Source organism: Pundamilia nyererei, unplaced genomic scaffold (genome assembly GCF_000239375.1).
Source record: "Pundamilia nyererei isolate P.nyererei 1_Seehausen unplaced genomic scaffold, PunNye1.0 scaffold00068, whole genome shotgun sequence".
In the NCBI taxonomy this organism is placed as follows: domain Eukaryota; kingdom Metazoa; phylum Chordata; class Actinopteri; order Cichliformes; family Cichlidae; genus Pundamilia; species Pundamilia nyererei.
Genome location: NW_005187469.1, coordinates 505227 through 513550, shown reverse-complemented (window position 1 = coordinate 513550; position 8324 = coordinate 505227). Strand labels below are relative to the sequence as shown.

At 37.2% G+C, this 8324-nt stretch overlaps 1 protein-coding gene across 1 annotated transcript in view; it reads right to left on the bottom strand.

Moving 5' to 3' along the window:
- Positions 1-8004, bottom strand: part of pik3r6 (phosphoinositide-3-kinase regulatory subunit 6) — a 20557-nt gene extending 12553 nt beyond the window's left edge. The window contains exon 1 of the mRNA XM_005736229.1: positions 7913-8004. The gene's annotated coding sequence lies outside the window, so the exon portion shown is untranslated. The remainder of the gene's footprint in view (positions 1-7912) is intronic.
- Between the last annotated feature and the right edge of the window lie 320 nt (positions 8005-8324).

Genomic DNA, 8324 nt, shown 5'->3' with positions numbered 1-8324 from the left:
GTCTGTACAATGAAAGGACTTAGTATGATGGATTTAGCCCTGATCCCTCTAAGAAAAGCAGCGTGTTCAAAAACAGTGTTAACAGCGCTGCCTCAGCAGTTCAACGCTGCCTGCTTGACCACAAGTTTCCGGTTGCCTCTACCATGATCACTCTCTTTCTCACTGTCTTTCATTCCCCCTTCTCTCTCTCACTCATTTTTTCTCTTCATAGATCTTCAGCTGTGCAGCTGGCCTCTTTAATACACAGGAGGGCTCAAGATATTATCTTCATTTTTGTGTTTCTCTAAGGTATAAACAAATGCAGACACAAAACTAGCCATGCATGCACATAAACATGCATCGCAAATGCATACATTGGCTCTCACTGACACACGGTTGCAAGTGTAGACTCTATGTTGGCTTTTTCAAGTGAAGCCATTAATGCAGTACAGGAGCTGACACATACGTAGCACTTCCTTTCTGTCAAATGAGTGGGCAGACAATGCTCTATATTTAGAGAGAGAGAGAGAAGAGAAAGAGAGAAGTAACTTCAACTCAGAAATAACTTAAAAATAGATGTACCCTATCATTGAGAGCATTTCTTAATATGCAGTTTGGAAATCCCAGTCTGCAATAAATGCACTGCAAAAGGTGAGACGGTGGACTTGTAACTGCGTTACATTGAAATGAAAAAAATGTTCATGATCAAGGCATCGAACTTTAAGTCGTCTTATGTAGTCCTACCAATATCCATTACAATATCCATATATGGTATGTAAATAAATATAAAAGGTTTGTTTACACCTCCTAAAAAACACACTTGTTATTACTGTACCAACACTTGGACGTTCCGGTTTCTTCCAAAATATTTTGTATCAAGTGTTCGTTTGCAATCCTCATGCAGCAATATGTCATTTTTTTGACAAAAATATATATGCACAAAAATAATACAATGCTAAAATTTACAACTGCAGACATACACCAGCAAATACCCAATGTTTATTTAAAATGCATAAAATCACAAGATTAAGTCAAGTTAAATTTACCTAACATACATATGAACAGAAACAAAGACAGGTAATAAACAAGTAACTACATGCACAAATACTATTCCACTGTAACAACTCACACACATATTGTGCCATCGACTTATATTATATTAATGCTGCTATTCTGTATATATTGTACATACTATTGTTTGAGTACTTACGATTGTTTTTTTTTGTATTTTTTATATTTTACATTTATATTTATTATTGAAACTTGCACCAAGGGAGTGGCACTCCAATTTCGTTGTACTCTGTACAATGACAATAAAGGCTATTCTATTCTACTTACCACTACCATGGTGCACCTTACAACAAAAAAGCCCTTTTTTCATTTAAGTAGATCACGTGATTGTTTGGTAGAGATGACCACATTCCTACTGTTTGCATAGCTGCTCTGACATTTTCATAGTCTGAAACTTTCATGTATTTAAATTCAGGACTGCCTGTGAATATAGGTAAGTTTGAGTTTATTGTTCTAGTGTTGCAAGTTTTGAAGTTTGGGGTTCATGCTTTAATTTCTTTACTATTCCAATAGCATCTTCTTCTGACAAAGTTGATTGTTTGATTTAGGAATGAATGAGAATTTCTTTATTAATAAAACCAAAAGCTTTGAAATAAACTTAATTACGTTTAATTTGAATTTAATTAGATTTAATTAAATTAAAGAGTTCCCAAAGATAAAAAAGGTATGCCTTCAGTCTAGATTTGCAAACACTGATGCATAAATCTGATGCCTGAGGTGACTTGGTACAACGGCAGCAAAAGCATGACTCCCTTTTGATAACTGTAATGACTTGTTGTTTTGCAATCCTATATCTAGGATGGTAACTAGTTTTCTCAATTTTTGCTTTGTTTTTTTACTTTATTTCTCTTGACTGACTTCATTGTTTTTAACTGTGTCTCATTCCCATTCATTTTCTCATTACCAAAGCCCAAGGTGTATAAACTGTCCGGTTTTCAGCTTAGTTCCAACTTCACATGTTGTACTTCCTGTGTTTTTGCTGCGTTGTTCTGGATATATTATCACCATGTCCACAATAAAGCACATTCTGGCCCTGCCAATTTCACTGAAACCTTACAAATAACCCAAACAGTTAATAATTAAAAAAAAAAAAATAAAAAATAAAAAAAAAAAGTAGGTCAATATAGAGGTCCCATCCTGTCACTTACCTTTTGGCCTCATGCCAGTGACACAAATTTCCCCATGAGTGTTGACAATTTACGGTTAATGCCATTCAGTTCCTGATTACATTACAGTACACAACTGTCTACACCTTTCTTGTACAAGCAGTCATTGGCAAGCGTTGCAGTGGTCAGCTGAAGCCTCGGACGGTGCTACCTAACAGAAAACAGGAGCGCTCATTTCCGTTAAGGCACACTGCAGACATCTCAGAAAACAGGAAGGGCCTGACAGCACTGTGTGGAAGTGTGCTCATAGAGCAAGAGAAAGGTGGTGTTTAGATGCATGCAGGGGAGGTGAGGCTATATGTGTGTCTGCTTGATTGGAAATCCCCAACCTAGGATAGCTTAGGGTCTTTTGACAGACACAGGTTTAATCGTCTCTCACATCAGAGTTGGACAGAGTGCAACAGTACATATCTGCACAATTTTACCCACAAGTAGACAACAAGTAATACCTGAAAAACAAGTGAGGAGTGACACCTTTTGGACTCGTTCACATAAATATTAATGCGTGTGGTACAGTGAGTTATCACTTACAGTAAAAAGCATAAACAAGTTCCTTGACTTCTTTTTTCTTTTCAGGAAAAAAAGACATAGTGTAAAGTCCCACTGAAGTCAATTAAGAAAAATAAAGTAAAACCCAAAGCAAAAATTGAGAAAACTAGTTATCAGAATAACACAGGAAATGGACAACAATACAACCCAGAATAGACACTGATTGTCTGTTACTTTGTTCTACGTGTGAATTACTTCACATTGAGCAACAAAACAGTCCCTCTCTTCAATAACCAACAGTTTGTCATCTGTGATTACAACAAAGCAAAGGTAACTGAACACTGCTATAATTTTTCAGACACACACCTGCACAAGCGAAAGCTGCAAAGATATTTCAAAAACAGACATGTAATCTTGCATGAGCAACAAGGGATATCAATCAAACTGATTTCCTGCATCAACATAATGGACAATATGCGGAAGTCCTTTTGGGTGCTTGAATGTGCACATGTTTGTGTGTAAACTTGCCCAACAAGGAATTATCTCCTCCTTAGGGGAGATACAAATATTTGCAACAAAACTTTTAGGTTTTTAGTTTCAGATCGGAGGATCTGGTTAAGTTAAGTTAAAGGTTTACATGCACCAGGTATGCCTCTTAGTGTAGTATGCTAGATCCATCAGGCAACAGGAAGCTGGACAAAACAAGACAGAGAGAAGTTTCCCTTAAAGGTCTGCATGTGAGAGTTTGTGTGTGTGTGTCTGGTAAGGCCTTGCCTGTAAGAAGTGGGTCATTTGGACCACTAGGGTTCATGTGAGGATGTGGCGTTTAGCTTAAATTAGGTAACACGCAAGAACAAGAGTTTTGCAAAAAATTGTATATTTAACCCAAATGACAATGAAAGCTAACACTTACTTGTGTGTAGTCACCCATGAACAAATACATCATGCCACGCACAAAGCACTTAAAACATAACTTGTACTGGCTGATATACACAAATTCAGTATTTGCAAACTAGGAACTTTTTGTGCAAAACCCTTTAGGCTACAAGTTTAGCTACACACATTCATAACACTGACTACAGTGTTTTTTTCTGCTTTTCCTCAAACATTGCTATGAATGTGAAACTCATCTGAAATATTATTGTTACATTTGTTACATAAGTATTTTGGAACAGTGTTCGCATTCAGTCATACATCTAAATTCATTCAGCTCAATGATCGACAGCTCTGAACGCAGACAGCATTGTAAGAACAGTACAGCTGTGACCTCAGACAGAAGGCCTGAGGATAACCGGAGCACTGTAGAGAAGTATGAATGATTTATGTTTTTGGTCTTAATGAATAGTAAGCTATTTTTATAGACAGCTAAATCAGCTATTCAATCTTCACATGCAGTTCTGCCATGCTTGTTTGTAAAGACATCTTTAGAAAGAAGCAGCGAATAGGTTTCACATATTTTGTTTGCTTATATAGCCACAAATCAGCTGATTCCCTTACATGGCAACCAAGAAAATAGTCTGGCTGGGTTTCCTAATACTTTACAGTCCTGTCCGTCAAACAGATGAGATGGTATCCCTGCTATCAGTCTATCTGTTTAATCAAGTGCAATGTCTCTCATACACACATGGCTAAAGACTGATTGAAATGTAATAAGAAAATTAATTTTATTCATTGACTGACATAAATGTTTGAGGTATGTGTTAGCAGTGCCCTTATTGAAAGTATATAGCCTATAGGGACTTTAACTCACATTCATGTTTTGATATATATTTTTTCAATTCAAGTAGTTGTTCTTGCAGTAGTCAGTAATATTACTGCAAAGGTCTCAACAACAAACATTGTTCGTTTGCTGCCCAAGATCACCAGTCTAACCACATATCAGATCTTATTCAGCCACAGTGGGCAAAAATGGGCGACAGTGAATCACAGCTGTAAACTTTGAAAAAGTAAAAAATCTTTTGGGGTAAAGTGACCCGCTGCTACCGCCACAGGATGTGCCAAGTGCGTCACATAAAGAAAAACAGCAGCACAAATAGATCTTCACACATGTGGCTACGATGGAGCCACTACTTTCCAAGGAACCCACAGTTGCAGAACTGTGCCAAGAAGTATTGCCATTTATTTTTATGTCCCTTAAAACAAACAAAAGGGTAGTGTCTCAAAGTGAGGCCAGTCTGCGGCCGTCTGTATTTTGGCATCTGCTATACGTGGAACTAAGTGTGTTTTATAATCACTTTCTGCAAGGTTGTGTTTTTGAATTTGTGTTTGGGGAAATTCAGTGGTTGTGTGGGCTAACACTGGTCCAAAGCTGTATCTGAAAACTATAAAGTGACAAAAAAAACTTTAGAAGTTTCAAAACAGAGCTTTTTCAGTAAAGTTCGCAATCTGAAAATTTACTCTATGAAAAAAAACAAGCCGTCATCGCACGCTTGTAGTGCAAAGTGGCACCCTAAAACGCAATGTTTTGTCCAAAAGCGTAACTGGTAGAGATAGTTCACTCACGATAAGGAAAGCCACAAATGCTCAAACATGTGAAGCTGTTCTTACGAAAGCAGCTGCCATTTTGACCAACTTGTTTTGATTCATTTTAAAGTAAAGTAAAGATTAGGATTTATTTTATTTCCTATTTTCTCTCATATATCTCATATCTCTTATATATCTTTTATTTTTCCAACCTGCTTTAAAAATACACTTTTGTTAATATGTTTATTCAGTTTTCTCAATTTTCTTGTTTATGTAACGAGTGATATAGAGTGCACTGTGGTTTGTAGGATGGTATACGACATATGGAAAATACATTAGTTCAAGTAACTGGTAGTGGGAAGTCACGCCGTCTGACTATGCTGCAAATTCTTAAATAAGCCGTAGAAGTTAACACAGCCTGAAGATATGTTGGAGGATGTTCTTCCAACTAAATTTAACAGCAGCTATTAAAAGGTTTATTAAGTTGTTTGTGACCCACAACACCTGAAACTACCCAATTCCTTCCTGCCATGTCTTTAGGTTATGTGTCAAACCAACATGGCTGAGCCAAATTTGGCAAACAGCAAGCCAAATGTATTATATATTTAATTTATTGTATTTTATAATATATTTGTTCCAGAAGAGAGTTCTACATTGTCAAACATTTTTTGTTATTTATTCATTTTACTTTTGCTCCCCACATCACGAAGCTATGACATCACAACATGATCGATCAGTTTCAGTGTTGATCCTGGACCAACAATAATTATGATGATGCAGGAACAATCTTGACCCATCTTGACACAATTAAGACATTTTCTGTAGCCCGTAGCCGCAAACTTAAGTATTTCCTTGAGCACTTTTTTTCCTCCTAAGAATTTTCTTCTCTGTCTTCAGCATTCCAACCAAACACTTCCCAGCAGAACACAAATGTAATGCATTGTCTCTAGCGCTATCAGTGCCCTCATGCGGGCCAGCATTCTCATCTGTTGGTTTTTGATCTACTAAACAAAATTAGAGATTATTTTAGAGATTATTGTTAGGATGCCTTTAAGATACATTTCCCAAAATTCTCCTAAATGTTGCCCTTAAGTGGTTGACATTTAAGAACTAAGAATCCTTTGTGGAGAAACGCCACTACATCAGCACATGACGCTGACCCTGTTTTTATTTCATGGCTTACAGCATGAGCATTATGTAGTTAATTATGTAATTAATTGTTTATTATAGTTATTTTGAACACATTAATAATTGATTACACAATAAGCATATTGGGTAAAGTATATAATTAATGATTATTATTATCCTTATTAATAGAACTTATATAGGCAAGTTCTATTAAAGTCTATATTTAATGATTAATCATCCTTAAATTAAATAGGTGAGTTCTGTTCCACTGCTGACACAAGACAGTTTAAATGCGGTCCTGTGTCTCATGGTGCACCTGTTCAACACTCCAGAACATGTTTCTTGGCTACATTATCTCACTGCAGGCATTTGACTCACCCCAGAAACTGTTTATGAGTGACCGCAGCATTGATAAGGTTATCTTTATAATGAACGAAGTGCAACTAATTTTCCTTATTCTGTGTATTTATATTATGATCATTTGTTGTTCATTCCCGCTATTGCAAGATACTCATGAGTTCCCCTTGAACACCGTCCAAACCAAAACCGCGTCAATGAGGTAATAGCCTAAATATTTTAAGCAGTGAAGTCACCCGTCCTTCATCTGTCAGTGAAAAACCTCACCCAGTAGCTGACATCAGTAGTCTGATTTTAAGTAACATTACATTTCTTTTTGCTTCACTAGATATTGTTGCACATTTGCTTAACCAGTGATCACGATTCACAGACAGCCTAAAAAGAGACAATCATCCATTTTCCCCCCTCAAAATAGCTGCTGATTCACTACCCACAAATGACCATCTGCTTTCTTCAACTACAACTAACCATCATTCCACTTAACCCCAAAGTGGTGCCAGGAAGCTCAGATCTAAAACAAGGAAGCTGGAGGAAATGCCGGCTTACTTTTAGACTCAAACAGACACAACAGAGAGCCGGGGCTTCAATCAGATCAGGCACTGTTATCAAAATCTTGCTAATCTTGAAATAAACCGCCGCCCCCCTGTCTTCCCGTGTCACAAGCCAGGATGTGGGGAGGTTTTTGAACAGGCTAGCTTGCACGTAAGAGACTATTCAGAAAATATAGTCGGATTAAAAAAACAACAACACACAGCGCGAGAGAGACCAGGCACTGCAGCTGTCATGAGCAACAGCTACAGAATTTCTTGTCAAATATTTCTGCCTGGAGCTCTACTTTAAAACCACTGCCATATCTTATCTCCATATATCACAGTAAGTGTATACTGCTGACAAAATCGTGTACCAGTGTACAAACACAAACAATGTTAAGGCAAAAGAAAGAAAGAAAGAAAGAAAAGAAAAGAAAAGAAAAGAAAAGAAAAAAAGCCAACATAAACAAAAAAGCATATCTCAAACTTAGCGGCCAATCTCTGAAGTAAAACAACAGCATAAACAATAAAAATACGCAGGCCATTCACAGTTTCACCTTAAACTGAATGCACAACTGCATGCAAATTATTTTTCATCACTTTCAGTATGTTAGCTACAATTTAACAGTCGTCGACACCAACTTTTGCGCGAGTGAGTAGCGGGTTAAGTAAACTAAAAATGTCAGCAGTTGGTGAAACGAAGATATTCTAGCTTTTAGGGAAACTTACCTAAAGTTGAGCTAATGCAGGAAGCTTCATTCGCTCTTCTTAAATTACTGTACTATTTCTGCGTCTCTGTCGCTTCACTCCAGTCATCTGTCTGACAGCAGAACAATCTGCTGACCACGCCCACTGCCCGGAAACCAATCAGAGCTCTTAACCAGAAATGATCATCTAAGCACGAGCCTTCGATAGATGACTAGATAGATGTCACAGATCATAATTGGTGTTTGTGGCAGTAAAGCCATTTTAAACTGTTTGATGCTGGTTTTACATGCATGTCTCTATATAAAGATATATGTGTGAAGGTGCATATCTTTACTTACAGATGACCGCACGGGTGTCGCTGCATTTCAGAGGGTATTCATTTTTACCTCAGACGTGGCATGCAGTATAATATGAAACACTTACAGTTTCAGAG